This window comes from Dendrobates tinctorius, unplaced genomic scaffold (assembly GCF_039654945.1).
Source record: "Dendrobates tinctorius isolate UK_male_01 unplaced genomic scaffold, ASM3965494v1 ptg000245l, whole genome shotgun sequence".
In the NCBI taxonomy this organism is placed as follows: Eukaryota; Metazoa; Chordata; class Amphibia; order Anura; family Dendrobatidae; genus Dendrobates; species Dendrobates tinctorius.
The window spans coordinates 9,186,136-9,204,063 of NW_027361912.1; the positions used below are offsets into that span (position 1 = coordinate 9,186,136).

The following is a 17,928-nucleotide window of genomic DNA, read 5'->3' on the forward strand; positions in this document are numbered from 1 at the left end:
CCTGGGCTTCTACATTCTGAGGGCTCAGTTAAGATGAAATTTTTGGCAATTACAGACAGATTGCCTTACTCTCTCCTTCTGCTCCAGGAAACAAACATCAATCCATTGCTGTGAGAAGCAAGGCTTTTCTTCCACACTGGGAGGAGCTAATACTGTCATTTGCATACCATGGATTAAGTCTCCTGAGAGACCAACAAAAATTGCCAAAGCTGACTGTATTTCAAGTCATCATGGCGGGCTATTGGGAAAAGTTTTCAATTAGCAATAATCACGCCTCGGTTAAACCTCATGGGCTACGATATTGCCACAGCGCAAAGATGAAAGAACAGAAGTGACCAAGGGCTAACCTCTTCCAAGGCAGAACTTTTTAAGCCAAGGTGAGTTCCAAATCACCAATAGCCCTATACGCTGATTCCAGGCATCCTGGGCTTCCACATTCTAAGGGCTCAGTTAAGATGTAATTTTTGGCAATTACAGGCAGATTGCCTCACTCTCGCCTTCTGCTCAAAGAATCAAACATCAATCCATTGCTGTGAGAAGCAAGGCTTTTCTTCCACACTGGGAAGACCTAAGACTGTCATTTGCATACCACAGATTAAGTCTCCTGAGAGACCAACAAAAATTGCCAACGCTAACTATATTTCAAGTCATCATGGTGGGGTAATGCGAAAAGTTTTCAATTAACAATAATCACGCCTCGGTTAAACCTCATGGGCTACGATATTGTCACTGCGCAAAGTTGAAAGAGTTGTTGTGACCAATGCCTTCCCTCTTCCAAAGCAGAGCCTGTTTAAGCTACGGTGAGTTACAAATTCTCACTAGCCCTCCCACACTGCTTCCAAGCATCCTGAGCTTCCACATTCTAAGGGCTAAGTTAAGATTAAATTTTAGGCAATTACAGGCAGATTGCCTCACTCTCTCCATCTGTTTCAGGCAACAAACATCAATCCATTGCTGTGAGAAGCTAGGATTTTCTTCCATGCTGGGAGGAGCTAAGACTCTGTTATTTGTATACAATGGATTAAGTCTCCTGAGAGACCAACAAAAATTGCCAAAGCTGACTGTATTTCAAGTCATCATGGCCGGGTATTGGGAAAAGTTTTCAATTAGCAATAATCACGCCTCAGTTAAACCTCATGGGCTACGATATTGCCACTGCGCAAAGTTGAAAGAACTGTTGTGACCAATGCCTTCCTGCTTTCAAAGCAGAGCTTGTTTAAGCTACGGTGAGTTACAAATTCTCACTAGCCCTCCCACAAAGCTTCCAGGCATCCTGGGCTTCCACATTCTGAGGGCTCAAGAAAGATGTAATTTTTGGCAATTACAGGCAGATTGCCTCACTCTCGCCTTCTGCTCCAAGAAACAAACATCAATCCATTGCTGTGAGAAGCAAGGCTTTTCTTCCACACTGGGAGGATCTAAGACTGTCATTTGCATACCATAGATTAAGTCTCCTGAGAGACCAACAAAAATTGCCAAAGCTGACTGTATTTCAAGTCATCATGGCGGGGTATTGGGAAAAGTTTTCAATCAGCAATAATCATGCCTCGGTTAAACCTCATGGGCTACGATATTGCCACAGCGCAAAGATTAAGGAACAGAAGTGACCAAGGGCTTCCTGCTTCCAAGGCAGAACTTGTTTAAGCCATGGTGAGTTCCAAATCACCACTAGCCCTCCACGCTGCTTCCAGGCATCCTGGGCTTCCACATTCTGCGGGATCAGGAAAGATGAAATTTTTAGCAATTACTGGCAGATAGCCTCACTCTCGCCTTCTGCTCCAAGAAACAAACATCAATCCATTGCTGTGAGAAGCAAGGCTTTTCTTTCACACTGGGAGGAGCTAATACTGTCATTTGCATACCATGGATTAAGTCTCCTGAGAGACCAACAAAAATTGCCAAAGCTGACTGTATTTCAAGTCATCATGGCGGGCTATTGGGAAAAGTTTTCAATTAGCAATAATCACGCCTCGGTTAAACCTCATGGGCTACGATATTGCCACAGCGCAAAGATGAAAGAACAGAAGTGACCAAGGGCTTCCAGCTTCCAAGGCAGAACTTTTTAAGCCATGGTGAGTTCCAAATCACCAATAGCCCTCCACGCTGCTTCCAGGCATCCTGGGCTTCCACATTCTAAGGGCTCAGTTAAGATGTAATTTTTGGCAATAACAGGCAGATTGCCTCATTCTCGCCTTCTGCTCCAAGAAACAAACATCAATCCATTGCTGTGAGAAGCAAGGCTTTTCTTCCACACTGGGAGGACCTAAGACTGTCATTTGCATACCACAGATTAAGTCTCCTGAGAGACCAACAAAAATTGCCAAAGCTAACTATATTTCAAGTCATCATGGCGAGGTAATGCGAAAAGTTTTCAATTAACAATAATCACGCCTCGGTTAAACCTCATGGGCTACGATATTGTCACTGCGCTAAGTTGAAAGAACTGTTGTGACCAATGCCTTCCCTCTTCCAAAGCAGAGCTTGTTTAAGCTAAGGTGAGTTAAAAATTCTCACTAGCCCTCCCACACTGCTTCCAAGCATCCTGAGCTTCCACATTCTAAGGGCTCAGTTAAGATGAAATTTTAGGCAATTACAGGCAGATTGCCTCACTCTCTCCTTCTGCTTCAAGCAACAAACATCAATCCATTGCTGTGAGAAGCTAGGCTTTTCTTCCACGCTGGGAGGAGCTAAGACTCTGTTATTTGCTTACAATAGATTAAGTCTTCTGAGAGACCAACAAAAATTGCCAAAGCTGACTGTATTTCAAGTCATCATGGCGGGGTATTGGGAAAAGTTTTCAATTAGCAATAATCACGCCTCGGTTAAACCTCATGGGCTACGATATTGCCACTGCGCAAAGTTGAAAGAACTGTTGTGATCAATGCCTTCCTGCTTCCAAAGCAGAGCTTGTTTAAGCTACGGTGAGTTACAAATTCTCACTAGCCCTCCCACACTGCTTCCAGGCATCCTGGGCTTCCACATTCTGAGGGCTCAGGAAAGATGTAATTTTTGGCAATTACAGGCAGATTGCCTCACTCTCGCCTTCTGCTCCAAGAAACAAACATCAATCCATTGCTGTGAGAAGCAAGGCTTTTCTTCCACACTGGGAGAAGCTAAGACTGTCATTTGCATACCATGAATTAAGTCTCCTGAGAGACCAACAAAAATTGCCAAAGCTGACTGTATTTCACGTCATCATGGCGGGGTATTGGGAAAAGTTTTCAATTAGCAATAATCAAGCCTCGGTTAAACCTCATGGGCTACGATATTGCCAGAGCGCAAAGATGAAGGAACAGAAGTGATCAAGGGCTTCCCTCTTCCAAGGCAGAACTTGTTTAAGCCATGGTGAGTTCCAAATCACCACTAGCCCTCCACGCTGATTCCAGACATGCTGGGCTTCCACATGCTAAGGGATCAGGAAAAACAATTTTTGGCAATTACAGGCAGATTGCCTCACTCTCTCCTTCTGCTCCAGGAAACAAACATCAATCCACTGCTGTGAGAAGCAAGGCTTTTCTTCCACGCTGGCAGGAGCTAAGACTGTCATTTGCATACCATGGATTAAGTCTCCTGAGAGACCAACAAAAATTGCCAAAGCTGACTGTATTTCAAGTCATCATGGCGGGGTATTGGGAAAAGTTTTCAATTAGCAATAATCACGCCTTGGATAAACCTCATGGGCAACAATATTGCCACAGCGCAAAGATGAAAGAACAGAAGTGACCAAGGGCTACCTGCTTCCAGGGCAGAACATTTTAAGCCATGGTGAGTTACAAATCACCACTAGCCCTCCACGCTGCTTCCAGGCATCCTTGGCTTCCACATTCTAAGGGTTCAGTTAAGATGTAATTTTTGGCAATTACAGGCAGATTGTCTCACTCTCGCCTTCTTCTCCAAGAAACAAACATCAATCCATTGCTGTGAGAAGCAATGCTTTTTTTCCACATTGGGAGGACCTAAGACTGTCATTTGCATACCATAGATTAAGTCTCCTGAGAGACCAACAAAAATTGGCAAAGCTGACTGTATTTCAAGTCATCATGGCGGGGTATTGGGAAAAGTTTTCAATTAGCAATAATCACGCCTCGGTTAAACCTCATGGGCTACGATATTGTCACTGCGCAAAGTTGAAAGAACTGTTGTGACGAATGCCTTCCCGCTTCCAAAGCAGAGCTTGTTTAAGCTACGGTGAGTTACAAATTCTCACTAGCCCTCCCACACCGCTTCCAGGCATCCTGAGCTTCCACATTCTAAGTGCTCAGTTAAGATGAAATTTTTGGCAATTACAGGCAGATTGCCTCACTCTCTCCTTCTGCTCCAAGAAACAAACATCAATCCATTGCTGTGAGAAGCAAGGCTTTTCTTCCATGCTGGGAAGAGCTAAGACTCTGTTATTTGCATACAATGGATTAAGTTTTCTGAGAGACCAACAAAAATTGCCAAAGCTGACTGTATTTCAAGTCATCATGGCGGGGTATTGGGAAAAATTTTCAATCAGCAATAATCACGCCTCGGTTAAACCTCATGGGCTACGATATTGCCACTGCGTAAAGTTGAAAGCACTGTTGTGGCCAATGCCTTCCTGCTTCCAAAGCAGTGCTTGTTTAAGCTACGGTGAGTTACAAATTCTCACTAGCCCTCCCACACTGCTTCCAGGCATCCTGGGCTTCCACATTCTGAGGGCTCAGGAAAGATGAAATTTTTAGCAATTACTGGCAGATAGCCTCACTCTCGCCTTCTGCTCCAAGAAACAAACATCAATCCATTGCTGTGAGAAGCAAGGCTTTTCTTCCACACTGGGAGGACCTAAAGGGGGTTTTACACTAAGCAATATCGCTAGCAATATCGCTAAAACGTCACTGGTTTTGTGACGTTATAGCGATATTGCTAGCGATATCGCTATGTGTGATACTTACCTCCGACCGGCTCCCCCGCTGCTCATCGCTGATCGCGCGAGAATGTCCGGCTCCATTTCTCGTCGGGCGCTTCCTGCTGGGCTTCCTGCTGTGACGTCCAGCGATGCGTGGAGGCGGGCGGGAGGACGCCAGGATCGCTGTGTGTGAAAGGTAAGTATCGTCCGCTGCGTCGCTGCTGCATCGCTGTGAGATCATTCTGTATGAAAGCTCACTAGCGATCATTTAGCGATGCACCAGCGATCCTGACCGGGTCGGATCGCTGGTTGAATCGCTGGTGCATCACTAAATGTAAAAGGGCCTTTCGACTGTCATTTACATATCATAGATTAAGTCTCCTGAGAGACCAACAAAAATTGCCAAAGCTGACTGTATTTCAAGACATCATGGCGGGGTATTGGGAAAAGTTTTCAATTAGCAATAATCACGCCTCGGTTAAACCTAATAGGCTACGATATTGCCACTGCGCAAAGTTGAAAGAACTGTTGTGACCAATGCCTTCCTGCTTCCAAAGCAGAGCTTGTTTCAGCTATGGTGAGTTACAAATTCTCACTAGCACTCCCACACTGCTTCCAGGCATTCTGAGCTTCCACATTCTAAGGGCTCAGTTAAGATGAAATTTTTGGCAATTACAGGCAGATTGCCTCACTCTCTCCTTCTGCTCCAGGCAACAAACATCAATCCATTGCTGTGAGAAGGAAGGCTATTCTTCCACGCTGGGAGGAGCTAAGACTCTGTTATTTGCATACCATAGATTAAGTCTCCTGAGAGACCAACAAAAATTGCCAAAGCTGACTGTATTTCAAGTCATCATGGCGGGGTATTGGGAAAATTTTTCAATTAGCAATAATCACGCCTCGGTTAAACCTCATGGGCTACGATATTGCCACTGCACAAAGTTGAAAGAACTGTTGTGACCAATGCCTTCCTGCTTCCAAAGCAGAGCTTGTTTAAGCTACGGTGAGTTACAAATTCTCACTAGCACTCCCACACTGCTTCCAGGGATCCTGAGCTTCCACATTCTAAGGGCTCAGTTAAGATGAAATTTTTGGCAATTACAGGCAGATTGCCTCACTCTTTCCTTCTGCTCCAGGCAACAAACATCAATCCATTGCTGTGAGAAGCTAGGCTTTACTTACACGCTGAGTGGAGCTACGACTCTGTTATTTGCATACCATGGATTAAGTCTCCTGAGAGACCAACAAAAATTGCCAAAGCTGACTGTATTTCAAGTCATCATGGCGGGGTATTGGGAAAAGTTTTCAATTAGCAATAATCACGTCTTGGTTAAACCTCATGGGCTACGATATTGCCACTGCGCAAAGTTGAAAGAACTGTTGTGACCAAGGCCTTCCCACTTCCAAGGCAGAACTTGTTTAAGCCATGTTGAGTTCCAAATCACCTCTAGCCCTCCCACGCTGCTTCCAGGCATCCTGGGCTTCCTCATGCTAAGGGCTCAGGAAAAACAATTTTTGGCAATTACAGGCAGATTGCCTCACTCTCGCCTTCTGCTCCAAGAAACAAACATCAATCCATTGCTGTGAGAAGCAAGGCTTTTCTTCCACACTGGGAGGACCTAAGACTGTCATTTGCATACCACAGATTAAGTCTCCTGAGAGACCAACAAAAATTGCCAACGCTAACTATATTTCAAGTCATCATGGTGGGGCAATGCGAAAAGTTTTCAATTAACAATAATCACGCCTCGGTTAAACCTCATGGGCTACGATATTGTCACTGCGCAAAGTTGAAAGAACTGTTGTGACCAATGCCTTCCCTCTTCCAAAGCAGAGCTTGTTTAAGCTACGGTGAGTTACAAATTCACACTAGCCCTCCCACACTGCTTCCAAGCATCCTGAGCTTCCACATTCTAAGGGCTCAGTTAAGATAAAATTTTAGGCAATTACAGGCAGATTGCCTCACTCTCTCCATCTGCTTCAGGCAACAAACATCAATCCATTGCTGTGAGAAGCTAGGCTTTTCTTCCATGCTGGGAGGAGCTAAGACTCTGTTATTTGCATACAATGGATTAAGTCTCCTGAGAGACCAACAAAAATTGCCAAAGCTGACTGTAGTTCAAGTCATCATGGCAGGGTATTGGGAAAAGTTTTCAATTAGCAATAATCACGCCTCGGTTAAACCTCATGGGCTACGATATTGCCACTGCGCAAAGTTGAAAGAACTGTTGTGATCAATGCCTTCCTGCTTCCAAAGCAGAGCTTGTTTAAGCTACGGTGAGTTACAAATTCTCACTAGCCCTCCCACACTGCTTCCAAGCATCCTGAGCTTCCACATTCTGCGGGATCAGGAAAGATAAAATTTTAGGCAATTACAGGCAGATTGCCTCACTCTCTCCATCTGCTTCAGGCAACAAACATCAATCCATTGCTGTGAGAAGCTAGGCTTTTCTTCCATGCTGGGAGGAGCTAAGACTCTGTTATTTGCATACAATGGATTAAGTCTCCTGAGAGACCAACAAAAATTGCCAAAGCTGACTGTATTCCAAGTCATTATGGCGGGGTATTGGGAAAAGTTTTCAATTAGCAATAATCACGCCTTTGTTAAACCTCATGGGCAACGATATTGCCACAGCGCAAAGATGAAAGAACAGAAGTGACCAAGGGCTTCCCGCTTCCAAGGCAGAACATTTTAAGCCATGGTGAGTTTCAAATAACCACTAGCCCTCCACGCTGCTTCCAGGCATCCTTGGCTTCCACATTCTAAGGATTCAGTTAAAATGTAATTTTTGGCAATTACAGGCAGATTGCCTCACTCTCGCCTTCTGCTCCAAGAAACAAACATCAATCCATTGCTGTGAAAAGCACGGATTTTCTTCCACACTGCGAGGAGCTAAGACTGTCATTTGCATACCATAGACTAAGTCTCCTGAGAAACCAACAAAAATTGCCAAAGCTGACTGTATTTCAAGTCATCATGGCGGGGTATTTGGGAAAAGTTTTCAATTAGCAATAATCACACCTCGATTAAATCTCATAGGCTACGATACTGCCATTGCGCAAAGTTGAAAGAACTGTTGTGACCAATGCCTTCCTGCTTCCAAAGCAGAGCTTGTTTAAGCTACGGTGAGTTACAAATTCTCACTAGCCCTCCCACACTGCTTCCAGGCATCCTGGGCTTCTACATTCTGAGGGCTCAGTTAAGATGAAATTTTTGGCAATTACAGACAGATTGCCTTACTCTCTCCTTCTGCTCCAGGAAACAAACATCAATCCATTGCTGTGAGAAGCAAGGCTTTTCTTCCATGCTGGGAGGAGCTAAGACTCTGTTATTTGCATACAATGGATTAAGTCTCCTGAGAGACCAACAAAAATTGCCAAAGCTGAGTGTATTTCAAGTCATCATGGTTGGGTATTGGGAAAAATTTTCAATCAGCAATAATCACGCCTCGGTTAAACCTCATGGGCTACGATATTGCCACAGCGCAAAGATTAAGGAACAGAAGTGACCAAGGGCTTCCGGCTTCCAAGGCAGAACTTGTTTAAGCCATGGTGAGTTCCAAATCACCACTAGCCCTCCACGCTGCTTCCAGGCATCCTGGGCTTCCACATTCTGCGGGATCAGGAAATATGAAATTTTTAGCAATTACTGGCAGATAGCCTCACTCTCGCCTTCTGCTCCAAGAAATAAACATCAATCCATTGCTGTGAGAAGCAAGGCTTTTCTTCCACACTGGGAGGAGCTAATACTGTCATTTGCATACCATGGATTAAGTCTCCTGAGAGACCAACAAAAATTGCCAAAGCTGACTGTATTTCAAGTCATCATGGCGGGCTAATGGGAAAAGTTTTCAATTAGCAATAATCACGCCTCGGTTAAACCTCATGGGCTACGATATTGCCACAGCGCAAAGATGAAAGAACAGAAGTAACCAAGGGCTAACTGCTTCCAAGGCAGAACTTTTTAAGCCATGGTGAGTTCCAAATCACCAATAACCCTCCACGCTGATTCCAGGCATCCTGGGCTTCCACATTCTAAGGGCTCAGTTAAGATGTAATTTTTGGCAATTACAGGCAGATTGCCTCACTCTCGCCTTCTGCTCCAAGAAACAAACATCAATCCATTGCTGTGAGAAGCAAGGCTTTTCTTCCACACTGGGAGGACCTAAGACTGTCATTTGCATACCACAGATTAAGTCTCCTGAGAGACCAACAAAAATTGCCAACGCTAACTATATTTCAAGTCATCATGGTGGGGTAATGCGAAAAGTTTTCAATTAACAATAATCACGCCTCGGTTAAACCTCCTGGGCTACGATATTGTCACTGCGCAAAGTTGAAAGAACTGTTGTGACCAATGCCTTCCCTCTTCCAAAGCAGAGCTTGTTTAAGCTACGGTGAGTTACAAATTCTCACTAGCCCTCCCACACTGCTTCCAAGCATCCTGAGCTTCCACATTCTAAGGGCTCAGTTAAGATAAAATTTTAGGCAATTACAGGCAGATTGCCTCACTCTCTCCATCTGCTTCAGGCAACAAACATCAATCCATTGCTGTGAGAAGCAAGGCTTTTCTTCCATGCTGGGAGGAGCTAAGACTCTGTTATTTGCATACAATGGATTAAGTCTCCTGAGAGACCAACAAAAATTGCCAAAGCTGACTGTATTTCAAGTCATCATGGCGGGGTATTGGGAAAAGTTTTCAATTAGCAATAATCACGCCTCGGTTAAACCTCATGGGCTACGATATTGCCACTGCGCAAAGTTGAAAGAACTGTTGTGATCAATGCCTTCCTGCTTCCAAAGCAGAGCTTGTTTAAGCTACGGTGAGTTACAAATTCTCACTAGCCCTCCCACAAAGCTTCCAGGCATCCTGGGCTTCCACATTCTGAGGGCTCAGGAGAGATGTAATTTTTGGCAATTACAGGCAGATTGCCTCACTCTCGCCTTCTGCTCCAAGAAACAAACATCAATCCATTGCTGTGAGAAGCAAGGCTTTTCTTCCACACTGGGAGAAGCTAAGACTGTCATTTGCATACCATGAATTAAGTCTCCTGAGAGACCAACAAAAATTGCCAAAGCTGACTGTATTTCACGTCATCATGGCGGGGTATTGGGAAAAGTTTTCAATTAGCAATGATAAACCTCAGTTAAACCTCATGGGCTACGATATTGCCACATCGCAAAGATGAAGGAACAGAAGTGATCAAGGGCTTCCCGCTTCCAAGGCAGAACTTGTTTAAGCTATGGTGAGTTCCAAATCACCACTGGCCCTCCCACGCTGCTTCCAGACATGCTGGGCTTCCACATGCTAAGGGATCAGGAAAAACAATTTTTGGCAATTACAGGCAGATTGCCTCACTCTCTCCTTCTGCTCCAGGAAACAAACATCAATCCACTGCTGTGAGAAGCAAGGCTTTTCTTCCACGCTGGCAGGAGCTAAGACTGTCATTTGCATACCATGGATTAAGTCTCCTGAGAGACCAACAAAAATTGCCAAAGCTGACTGTATTTCAAGTCATCATGTCGGGGTATTGGGAAAAGTTTTCAATAAGCAATAATCACGCCTTGGATAAACCTCATGGGCAACAATATTGCCACAGCGCAAAGATGAAAGAACAGAATTGACCAAGGGCTTCCCGCTTCCAGGGCAGAACATTTTAAGCCATGGTGAGTTACAAATCACCACTAGCCCTCCACGCTGCTTCCAGGCATCCTTGGCTTACACATTCTAAGGGTTCAGTTAAGATGTAATTTTTGGCAATTACAGGCAGATTGCCTCACTCTCGCCTTCTGCTCCAAGAAACAAACATCAATCCATTGCTGTGAGAAGCAAGGCTTTTCTTCCACACTGTGAGGACCTAAAGGGGGTTTTACACTAAGCAATATCGCTAGCAATATCGCTAAAACGTCACTGGTTTTGTGACGTCATAGCGATATTGCTAGCGATATCGCTATGTGTGATACTTACCTCCGACCGGCTCCCCCGCTGCTCATCGCTGATCGCGCGAGAATGTCCGGCTCCATTTCTCGTCGGGCGCTTCCTGCTGGGCTTCCTGCTGTGACGTCCAGCGATGCGTGGAGGCGGGCGGGAGGACGCCAGGATCGCTGTGTGTGAAAGGTAAGTATCGTCCGCTGCGTCGCTGCTGCATCGCTGTGAGATCATTCTGTTTGAAAACTCACTAGCGATCATTTAGCGATGCACCAGCGATCCTGACCGGGTCGGATCGCTGGTTGAATCGCTGGTGCATCGCTAAATGTAAAAGGGCCTTTAGACTGTCATTTACATACCATAGATTAAGTCTCCTGAGAGACCAACAAAAATTGCCAAAGCTGACTGTATTTCAAGTCATCATGGCGGGGTATTGGTAAAAGTTTTCAATTAGCAAAAATCACGCCTCGGTTAAACCTCATAGGCTACAATATTGCAACTGCGCAAAGTTGAAAGAACTGTTGTGACCAATGCCTTCCTGCTTCCAAAGCAGAGCTTGTTAAAGCTATGGTGAGTTACAAATTCTCACTAGCCCTCACACACTGCTTCCAGGCATTCTTAGCTTCCACATTCTAAGGGCTCAGTTAAGATGAAATTTTTGGCAATTACAGGCAGATTGCCTCACTCTCTCCTTCTGCTTCAGGCAACAAACATCAATCCATTGCTGTGAGAAGCAAGGCTTTTCTTCCACGCTGGGAGGAGCTAAGACTCTGTTATTTGCATACAATGGATTAAGTCTCCTGAGAGACCAACAAAAATTGCCAAAGCTGACTGTATTTCAAGTCATCATGGCGGGGTATTGGGAAAAGTTTTCAATTAGCAATAATCACGCCTCGGTTAAACTTCATGGGCTACGATATTGCCACTGCGCAAAGTTGAAAGAACTGTTGTGACCAATGCCTTCCTGCTTTCAAAGCAGAGCTTGTTTAAGCTACGGTGAGTTACAAATTCTCACTAGCCCTCCCACACTGCTTCCAGGCATCCTGGGCTTCCACATTCTTAGGGCTCAGGAAAGATTTAATTTTTGGCAATTACAGGCAGATTGCCTCACTCTCGCCTACTGCTCCAAGAAACAAACATCAATCCATTGCTGTGAGAAGCAAGGCTTTGCTTCCACACTGGGAGGACCTAAGACTGTCATTTGCATACCATAGATTAAGTCTCCTGAGAGACCAACAAAAATTGCCAAAGCTGACTGTATTTCAAGTCATCATGGCGGGGTATTGGGAAAAGTTTTCAATTAGCAATAATCACGCCTCGGTTAAACCTCATGGGCTACGATATTGTCACTGCACAAAGTTGAAAGAACTGTTATGACCAATGCCTTCCCGCTTCCAAAGCAGAGCTTGTTTAAGCTACGGTGAGTTACAAATTCTCACTAGCCCTCCCACACTGCTTCCAGGCATCCTGGGCTTCCACATTCTGAGGGCTCAGGAAAGATGAAATTTTTGGCAATTACAGGCAGATTGCCTCACTCTCGCCTTCTGCTCCAAGAAACAAACATCAATCCATTGCTGTGAGAAGCAAGGCTTTTCTTCCACACTGGGAGAATCTAAGACTGTCATTTGCATTCCATGAATTAAGTCTCCTGAGAGACCAACAAAAATTGCCAAAGCTGACTGTATTCCAAGTCATTATGGCGGGGTATTGGGAAAAGTTTTCAATAAGCAATAATCACGCCTTGGATAAACCTCATGGGCAACAATATTGCCACAGCGCAAAGATGAAAGAACAGAAGTGACCAAGGGCTTCCCGCTTCCAGGGCAGAACATTTTAAGCCATGGTGAGTTACAAATCACCACTAGCCCTCCACGCTGCTTCCAGGCATCCTTGTCTTACACATTCTAAGGGTTCAGTTAAGATGTAATTTTTGGCAATTACAGGCAGATTGCCTCACTCTCGCCTTCTGCTCCAAGAAACAAACATCAATCCATTGCTGTGAGAAGCAAGGCTTTTCTTCCACACTGGGAGGACCTAAGACTGTCATTTACATACCATAGATTAAGTCTCCTGAGAGACCAACAAAAATTGCCAAAGCTGACTGTATTTCAAGTCATCATGGCGGGGTATTGGGAAAAGTTTTCAATTAGCAATAATCACGCCTCGGTTAAACCTCATAGGCTACGATATTGCCACTGCGCAAAGTTGAAAGAACTGTTGTGACCAATGCCTTCCTGCTTCCAAAGCAGAGCTTGTTTAAGCTATGGTGAGTTACAAATTCTCACTAGCCCTCCCACACTGCTTGCAGGCATTTTGAGCTTCCACTTTCTAAGGGCTCAGTTAAGATGAAATTTTTGGCAATTACAGGCAGATTGCCTCACTCTCTCCTTCTGCTTCAGGCAACAAACATCAATCCATTGCTGTGAGAAGCAAGGCTATTCTTCCACGCTGGGAGGAGCTAAGACTCTGTTATTTGCATACCATAGATTAAGTCTCCTGAGAGACCAACAAAAATTGCCAAAGCTGACTGTATTTCAAGTCATCATGGCGTGGTATTGGGAAAAGTTTTCAATTAGCAATAATCACGCCTCGGTTAAACCTCATGGGCTACGATATTGCCACTGCGCAAAGTTGAAAGAACTGTTGTGACCAATGCCTTCCTGCTTTCAAAGCAGAGCTTGTTTAAGCTACGGTGAGTTACAAATTCTCACTAGCCCTCCCACACTGCTTCCAGGCATCCTGGGCTTCCACATTCTGAGGGCTCAGGAAAGATGTAATTTTTGGCAATTACAGGCAGATTGCCTCACTCTCGCCTACTGCTCCAAGAAACAAACATCAATCCATTGCTGTGAGAAGCAAGGCTTTGCTTCCACACTGGGAGGACCTAAGACTGTCATTTGCATACCATAGATTAAGTCTCCTGAGAGACCAACAAAAATTGCCAAAGCTGACTGTATTTCAAGTCATCATGGTGGGGTATTGGGAAAAGTTTTCAATTAGCAATAATCACGCCTCGGTTAAACCTCATGGGCTACGATATTGTCACTGCACAAAGTTGAAAGAACTGTTGTGACCAATGCCTTCCCGCTTCCAAATCAGAGCTTGTTTAAGCTACGGCGAGTTACAAATTCTCAATAGCCCTTCCACACTGCTTCCAGGCATCCTGAGCTTCCACATTCTAAGGGCTCAGTTAAGATGATATTTTTGGCCATTACAGGCAGATTGCCTCACTCTCTCCTTCTGCTCCAAGAAACAAACATCAATCCATTGCTGTGAGAAGCAAAGCTTTTCTTCCACACTGGGAGGACCTAAGACTGTCATTTGCATACCATAGATTAAGTCTCCTGAGAGACCAACAAAAATTGCCAAAGCTGACTGTATTTCAAGTCACCATGGCGGGGTATTGGGAAAAGTTTTCAATTAGCAATAATCACGCCTCGGTTAAACCTCATGGACTATGATCTTGCCACTGCGCAAAATTGAAAGAACTGTTGTGACCAATGCCTTCCTGCTTCCAAAGCAGAGCTTGTTTAAGCTACGGTGAGTTACAAATTCTCACTAGCCCTCCCACACTGCTTCCAGGCATCCTGGGCTTCCACATTCTGAGGGCTCAGGAAAGATGAAATTTTTGGCAATTACAGGCAGATTGCCTCACTCTCGCCTTCTGCTCCAAGAAACAAACATCAATCCATTGCTGTGAGAAGCAAGGCTTTTCTTCCACACTGGGAGAATCTAAGACTGTCATTTGCATTCCATGAATTAAGTCTCCTGAGAGACCAACAAAAATTGCCAAAGCTGACTGTATTCCAAGTCATTATGGCGGGGTATTGGGAAAAGTTTTCAATAAGCAATAATCACGCCTTGGATAAACCTCATGGGCAACAATATTGCCACAGCGCAAAGATGAAAGAACAGAAGTGACCAAGGGCTTCCAGCTTCCAGGGCAGAACATTTTAAGCCATGGTGAGTTACAAATCACCACTAGCCCTCCACGCTGCTTCCAGGCATCCTTGGCTTACACATTCTAAGGGTTCAGTTAAGATGTAATTTTTGGCAATTACAGGCAGATTGCCTCACTCTCGCCTTCTGCTCCAAGAAACAAACATCAATCCATTGCTGTGAGAAGCAAGGCTTTTCTTCCACACTGGGAGGACCTAAGACTGTCATTTACATACCATAGATTAAGTCTCCTGAGAGACCAACAAAAATTGCCAAAGCTGACTGTATTTCAAGTCATCATGGCGGGGTATTGGGAAAAGTTTTCAATTAGCAATAATCACGCCTCGGTTAAACCTCATAGGCTACGATATTGCCACTACGCAAAGTTGAAAGAACTGTTGTGACCAATGCTTTCCTGCTTCCAAAGCAGAGCTTGTTTAAGCTATGGTGAGTTACAAATTCTCACTAGCCCTCACACACTGCTTGCAGGCATTCTGAGCTTCCACATTCTAAGGGCTCAGTTAAGATGAAACTTTTGGCAATTACAGGCAGATTGCCTCACTCTCTCCTTCTGCTTCAGGCAACAAACATCAATCCATTGCTGTGAGAAGCAAGGCTATTCTTCCACGCTGGGAGGAGCTAAGACTCTGTTATTTGCATACCATAGATTAAGTCTCCTGAGTGACCAACAAAAATTGCCAAAGCTGACTGTATTTCAAGTCATCATGGCGTGGTATTGGGAAAAGTTTTCAATTAGCAATAATCACGCCTCGGTTAAACCTCATGGGCTACGATATTGCCACTGGGCAAAGTTGAAAGAACTGTTGTGACCAATGCCTTCCTGCTTTCAAAGCAGAGCTTGTTTAAGCTACGGTGAGTTACAAATTCTCACTAGCCCTCCCACACTGCTTCCAGGCATCCTGGGCTTCCACATTCTGAGGGCTCAGGAAAGATGTAATTTTTGGCAATTACAGGCAGATTGCCTCACTCTCGCCTACTGCTCCAAGAAACAAACATCAATCCATTGCTGTGAGAAGCAAGGCTTTGCTTCCACACTGGGAGGACCTAAGACTGTCATTTGCATACCATAGATTAAGTCTCCTGAGAGACCAACAAAAATTGCCAAAACTGACTGTATTTCAAGTCATCATGGTGGGGTATTGGGAAAAGTTTTCAATTAGCAATAATCACGCCTCGGTTAAACCTCATGGGCTACGACATTGTCACTGCACAAAGTTGAAAGAACTGTTGTGACCAATGCCTTCCCGCTTCCAAATCAGAGCTTGTTTAAGCTACGGTGAGTTACAAATTCTCAATAGCCCTTCCACACTGCTTCCAGGCATCCTGAGCTTCCACATTCTAAGGGCTCAGTTAAGATGATATTTTTGGCCATTACAGGCAGATTGCCTCACTCTCTCCTTCTGCTCCAAGAAACAAACATCAATCCATTGCTGTGAGAAGCAAAGCTTTTCTTCCACACTGGGAGGACCTAAGGCCGGTTTCACACTAGCGCTTTTTCAGCGCGCGCACGGCCGGTGGTAGCTCCGCCCCCGATCTGGCTCTCTGCCCGGCGTGCCCGCCCCTTCCTTGTAGCGCCGCCTCCTAGCGGACAGCGGCGCCTGCGATCGGCGCACCCTATCTTTAGCATAGGGTGCGCCGATCGTGCGCAGGCCGTGCGCTAGTTGCGCTTTGACCTGCGCTGCGCACTTTTGACGGTGCGCCGTGCGCGCCAAAATCCGAAAAGTTTGATTTTGGCGCGCACGGCGCACCGTCAAAAGTGCGCAGCGCAGGTCAAAGCGCAACTAGCGCACGGCCTGCGCACGATCGGCGCACCCTATGCTAAAGATAGGGTGCGCCGATCGCAGGCGCCGCTGTCCGCTAGGAGGCGGCGCTACAAGGAAGGGGCGTGCACGCCGGGCAGAGAGCCGGCTTGGGGGCGGAGCTACCCCCGGCCGTGCGCGCGCTGAAAAAGCGCTAGTGTGAAACCGGCCTAAGACTGTCATTTACATACCATAGATTAAGTCTCCTGAGAGACCAACAAAAAATGCCAAAGCTGACTGTATTTCAAGTCATCATGGCGGGGTATTGGGAAAAGTTTTCAATTAGCAATAATCACGCCTCGGTTAAACCTCATGGGCTACGATATTGCCACAGTGCAAAGATGAAAGAACAGAAGTGACCAAGGGCTTCCCGCTTCCAAGGCAGAACTTTTTAAGCCATGGTGAGTTCCAAATCACCACTAGCCCTCCACGCTGCTTCCAGGCATCCTGGGCTTCCACATTCTAAGGGCTCAGTTAAGATGTAATTTTTGGCAATTACAGGCAGATTGCCTCACTCTCGCCTTCTGCTCCAAGAAACAAACATCAATCCATTGCTGTGAGAAGCAAGGCTTTTCTTGCACACAGGGATGACCTAAGACTATCAATTGCATACCATAGATTAAGTCTCCTGAGAGACCAACAAAAATTGCCAAAGCTGACTGTATTTCAAGTCATCATGGCGGGGTATTAGGAAAAGTTTTCAATTAGCAATAATCACACCTCAGTTAAACCTCATGGGCTTCGATATTGCCACTGCGCAAAGTTGAAAGAACTGTTGTGACCAATGCCTTCCCGCTTCCAAAGCAGAGCTTGTTTAAGCTATGGTGAGTTACAAATTCTCACTAGCCCTCCCACACTGCTTCCAGGCATCCTGAGCTTCCACATTCTAAGGGCTCAGTTAAGATGAAATTTTTGGCAATTACATGCAGATTGCCTCACTCTCGCCTTCTGCTCCAAGAAACAAACATCAATCCATTGCTGTTAGAAGCAAGGCTTTCATTCCACACTGGGAGAAGCTAAGACTGTCATTTGCATAGAATGGATTAAGTCTCCTGAGAAACCAACAAAAATTGCTAAAGCTGACTGTATTTCAAGTCATCATGGCAGGGTACAGGGAAAAGTTTTCAATTACCAATAATCACGCCTCAGTTAAACCTCATTGGGCTACGATAATGCCACAGCGCAAAGATGAAGGAACAGAAGTGACCAAAGGCTTCCCGCTTCCAAGGCAGAACTTGTTTAAGCCATGGTGAGTTCCAAATCACCACTAGCCCTCCACGCTGCTTCCAGGCATCCTGGGTTTCGGCATTCTAAGGGCTCAGTTAAGATGTAATTTTCGGCAATTACAGGTAGATCGCCTCACTCTCTTC

At 45.2% G+C, this 17,928-nt stretch overlaps 39 non-coding genes across 39 annotated transcripts; all 39 read right to left on the reverse strand.

Moving 5' to 3' along the window:
* Positions 1 to 178: 178 nt before the first annotated feature.
* On the reverse strand, positions 179 to 319 carry LOC141061488 (U4 spliceosomal RNA). The gene has a single exon (XR_012223345.1). It is a non-coding gene; the product is annotated as a U4 spliceosomal RNA (small nuclear RNA).
* A 281-nt stretch (positions 320 to 600) lies between these two features.
* On the reverse strand, positions 601 to 741 carry LOC141062346 (U4 spliceosomal RNA). The gene has a single exon (XR_012224122.1). It is a non-coding gene; the product is annotated as a U4 spliceosomal RNA (small nuclear RNA).
* A 285-nt stretch (positions 742 to 1,026) lies between these two features.
* Positions 1,027 to 1,167, reverse strand: LOC141061316 (U4 spliceosomal RNA). Its single transcript, XR_012223188.1, has one exon. It is a non-coding gene; the product is annotated as a U4 spliceosomal RNA (small nuclear RNA).
* Positions 1,168 to 1,450: 283 nt separating this feature from the next.
* LOC141062459 (U4 spliceosomal RNA) lies at positions 1,451 to 1,591 on the reverse strand. The gene has a single exon (XR_012224224.1). It is a non-coding gene; the product is annotated as a U4 spliceosomal RNA (small nuclear RNA).
* Positions 1,592 to 1,873: 282 nt separating this feature from the next.
* Positions 1,874 to 2,014, reverse strand: LOC141061501 (U4 spliceosomal RNA). The gene has a single exon (XR_012223356.1). It is a non-coding gene; the product is annotated as a U4 spliceosomal RNA (small nuclear RNA).
* A 281-nt stretch (positions 2,015 to 2,295) lies between these two features.
* LOC141062232 (U4 spliceosomal RNA) lies at positions 2,296 to 2,436 on the reverse strand. Its single transcript, XR_012224019.1, has one exon. It is a non-coding gene; the product is annotated as a U4 spliceosomal RNA (small nuclear RNA).
* Positions 2,437 to 2,721: 285 nt separating this feature from the next.
* On the reverse strand, positions 2,722 to 2,862 carry LOC141060953 (U4 spliceosomal RNA). Its single transcript, XR_012222860.1, has one exon. It is a non-coding gene; the product is annotated as a U4 spliceosomal RNA (small nuclear RNA).
* Positions 2,863 to 3,145: 283 nt separating this feature from the next.
* On the reverse strand, positions 3,146 to 3,286 carry LOC141061143 (U4 spliceosomal RNA). The gene has a single exon (XR_012223033.1). It is a non-coding gene; the product is annotated as a U4 spliceosomal RNA (small nuclear RNA).
* A 280-nt stretch (positions 3,287 to 3,566) lies between these two features.
* LOC141061474 (U4 spliceosomal RNA) lies at positions 3,567 to 3,707 on the reverse strand. Its single transcript, XR_012223332.1, has one exon. It is a non-coding gene; the product is annotated as a U4 spliceosomal RNA (small nuclear RNA).
* Positions 3,708 to 3,988: 281 nt separating this feature from the next.
* LOC141061657 (U4 spliceosomal RNA) lies at positions 3,989 to 4,129 on the reverse strand. The gene has a single exon (XR_012223497.1). It is a non-coding gene; the product is annotated as a U4 spliceosomal RNA (small nuclear RNA).
* Positions 4,130 to 4,415: 286 nt separating this feature from the next.
* LOC141062014 (U4 spliceosomal RNA) lies at positions 4,416 to 4,555 on the reverse strand. Its single transcript, XR_012223821.1, has one exon. It is a non-coding gene; the product is annotated as a U4 spliceosomal RNA (small nuclear RNA).
* A 692-nt stretch (positions 4,556 to 5,247) lies between these two features.
* Positions 5,248 to 5,388, reverse strand: LOC141061370 (U4 spliceosomal RNA). The gene has a single exon (XR_012223237.1). It is a non-coding gene; the product is annotated as a U4 spliceosomal RNA (small nuclear RNA).
* Positions 5,389 to 5,673: 285 nt separating this feature from the next.
* LOC141063039 (U4 spliceosomal RNA) lies at positions 5,674 to 5,814 on the reverse strand. The gene has a single exon (XR_012224727.1). It is a non-coding gene; the product is annotated as a U4 spliceosomal RNA (small nuclear RNA).
* A 285-nt stretch (positions 5,815 to 6,099) lies between these two features.
* Positions 6,100 to 6,240, reverse strand: LOC141061582 (U4 spliceosomal RNA). Its single transcript, XR_012223430.1, has one exon. It is a non-coding gene; the product is annotated as a U4 spliceosomal RNA (small nuclear RNA).
* A 281-nt stretch (positions 6,241 to 6,521) lies between these two features.
* LOC141062408 (U4 spliceosomal RNA) lies at positions 6,522 to 6,662 on the reverse strand. Its single transcript, XR_012224178.1, has one exon. It is a non-coding gene; the product is annotated as a U4 spliceosomal RNA (small nuclear RNA).
* A 285-nt stretch (positions 6,663 to 6,947) lies between these two features.
* LOC141060881 (U4 spliceosomal RNA) lies at positions 6,948 to 7,088 on the reverse strand. Its single transcript, XR_012222795.1, has one exon. It is a non-coding gene; the product is annotated as a U4 spliceosomal RNA (small nuclear RNA).
* Positions 7,089 to 7,373: 285 nt separating this feature from the next.
* LOC141062050 (U4 spliceosomal RNA) lies at positions 7,374 to 7,514 on the reverse strand. Its single transcript, XR_012223854.1, has one exon. It is a non-coding gene; the product is annotated as a U4 spliceosomal RNA (small nuclear RNA).
* A 281-nt stretch (positions 7,515 to 7,795) lies between these two features.
* Positions 7,796 to 7,937, reverse strand: LOC141061994 (U4 spliceosomal RNA). The gene has a single exon (XR_012223804.1). It is a non-coding gene; the product is annotated as a U4 spliceosomal RNA (small nuclear RNA).
* Positions 7,938 to 8,222: 285 nt separating this feature from the next.
* On the reverse strand, positions 8,223 to 8,363 carry LOC141062206 (U4 spliceosomal RNA). The gene has a single exon (XR_012223996.1). It is a non-coding gene; the product is annotated as a U4 spliceosomal RNA (small nuclear RNA).
* A 282-nt stretch (positions 8,364 to 8,645) lies between these two features.
* LOC141063012 (U4 spliceosomal RNA) lies at positions 8,646 to 8,786 on the reverse strand. The gene has a single exon (XR_012224703.1). It is a non-coding gene; the product is annotated as a U4 spliceosomal RNA (small nuclear RNA).
* Positions 8,787 to 9,067: 281 nt separating this feature from the next.
* LOC141062564 (U4 spliceosomal RNA) lies at positions 9,068 to 9,208 on the reverse strand. The gene has a single exon (XR_012224319.1). It is a non-coding gene; the product is annotated as a U4 spliceosomal RNA (small nuclear RNA).
* Positions 9,209 to 9,493: 285 nt separating this feature from the next.
* LOC141062324 (U4 spliceosomal RNA) lies at positions 9,494 to 9,634 on the reverse strand. Its single transcript, XR_012224102.1, has one exon. It is a non-coding gene; the product is annotated as a U4 spliceosomal RNA (small nuclear RNA).
* Positions 9,635 to 9,917: 283 nt separating this feature from the next.
* LOC141062630 (U4 spliceosomal RNA) lies at positions 9,918 to 10,057 on the reverse strand. Its single transcript, XR_012224378.1, has one exon. It is a non-coding gene; the product is annotated as a U4 spliceosomal RNA (small nuclear RNA).
* A 281-nt stretch (positions 10,058 to 10,338) lies between these two features.
* On the reverse strand, positions 10,339 to 10,479 carry LOC141062295 (U4 spliceosomal RNA). The gene has a single exon (XR_012224076.1). It is a non-coding gene; the product is annotated as a U4 spliceosomal RNA (small nuclear RNA).
* A 690-nt stretch (positions 10,480 to 11,169) lies between these two features.
* LOC141061490 (U4 spliceosomal RNA) lies at positions 11,170 to 11,310 on the reverse strand. The gene has a single exon (XR_012223346.1). It is a non-coding gene; the product is annotated as a U4 spliceosomal RNA (small nuclear RNA).
* Positions 11,311 to 11,595: 285 nt separating this feature from the next.
* Positions 11,596 to 11,736, reverse strand: LOC141061093 (U4 spliceosomal RNA). The gene has a single exon (XR_012222987.1). It is a non-coding gene; the product is annotated as a U4 spliceosomal RNA (small nuclear RNA).
* A 283-nt stretch (positions 11,737 to 12,019) lies between these two features.
* Positions 12,020 to 12,160, reverse strand: LOC141060874 (U4 spliceosomal RNA). The gene has a single exon (XR_012222788.1). It is a non-coding gene; the product is annotated as a U4 spliceosomal RNA (small nuclear RNA).
* A 283-nt stretch (positions 12,161 to 12,443) lies between these two features.
* LOC141062143 (U4 spliceosomal RNA) lies at positions 12,444 to 12,584 on the reverse strand. Its single transcript, XR_012223938.1, has one exon. It is a non-coding gene; the product is annotated as a U4 spliceosomal RNA (small nuclear RNA).
* Positions 12,585 to 12,865: 281 nt separating this feature from the next.
* On the reverse strand, positions 12,866 to 13,006 carry LOC141061354 (U4 spliceosomal RNA). The gene has a single exon (XR_012223223.1). It is a non-coding gene; the product is annotated as a U4 spliceosomal RNA (small nuclear RNA).
* Positions 13,007 to 13,291: 285 nt separating this feature from the next.
* On the reverse strand, positions 13,292 to 13,432 carry LOC141062569 (U4 spliceosomal RNA). Its single transcript, XR_012224324.1, has one exon. It is a non-coding gene; the product is annotated as a U4 spliceosomal RNA (small nuclear RNA).
* Positions 13,433 to 13,715: 283 nt separating this feature from the next.
* LOC141061406 (U4 spliceosomal RNA) lies at positions 13,716 to 13,856 on the reverse strand. The gene has a single exon (XR_012223270.1). It is a non-coding gene; the product is annotated as a U4 spliceosomal RNA (small nuclear RNA).
* A 283-nt stretch (positions 13,857 to 14,139) lies between these two features.
* LOC141061604 (U4 spliceosomal RNA) lies at positions 14,140 to 14,280 on the reverse strand. Its single transcript, XR_012223450.1, has one exon. It is a non-coding gene; the product is annotated as a U4 spliceosomal RNA (small nuclear RNA).
* Positions 14,281 to 14,563: 283 nt separating this feature from the next.
* Positions 14,564 to 14,704, reverse strand: LOC141062144 (U4 spliceosomal RNA). Its single transcript, XR_012223939.1, has one exon. It is a non-coding gene; the product is annotated as a U4 spliceosomal RNA (small nuclear RNA).
* Positions 14,705 to 14,985: 281 nt separating this feature from the next.
* LOC141062857 (U4 spliceosomal RNA) lies at positions 14,986 to 15,126 on the reverse strand. Its single transcript, XR_012224563.1, has one exon. It is a non-coding gene; the product is annotated as a U4 spliceosomal RNA (small nuclear RNA).
* Positions 15,127 to 15,411: 285 nt separating this feature from the next.
* LOC141061702 (U4 spliceosomal RNA) lies at positions 15,412 to 15,552 on the reverse strand. The gene has a single exon (XR_012223538.1). It is a non-coding gene; the product is annotated as a U4 spliceosomal RNA (small nuclear RNA).
* Positions 15,553 to 15,835: 283 nt separating this feature from the next.
* On the reverse strand, positions 15,836 to 15,976 carry LOC141061974 (U4 spliceosomal RNA). The gene has a single exon (XR_012223786.1). It is a non-coding gene; the product is annotated as a U4 spliceosomal RNA (small nuclear RNA).
* Positions 15,977 to 16,760: 784 nt separating this feature from the next.
* Positions 16,761 to 16,901, reverse strand: LOC141061426 (U4 spliceosomal RNA). The gene has a single exon (XR_012223288.1). It is a non-coding gene; the product is annotated as a U4 spliceosomal RNA (small nuclear RNA).
* Positions 16,902 to 17,182: 281 nt separating this feature from the next.
* On the reverse strand, positions 17,183 to 17,323 carry LOC141061683 (U4 spliceosomal RNA). Its single transcript, XR_012223521.1, has one exon. It is a non-coding gene; the product is annotated as a U4 spliceosomal RNA (small nuclear RNA).
* A 283-nt stretch (positions 17,324 to 17,606) lies between these two features.
* On the reverse strand, positions 17,607 to 17,748 carry LOC141062666 (U4 spliceosomal RNA). Its single transcript, XR_012224411.1, has one exon. It is a non-coding gene; the product is annotated as a U4 spliceosomal RNA (small nuclear RNA).
* Between the last annotated feature and the right edge of the window lie 180 nt (positions 17,749 to 17,928).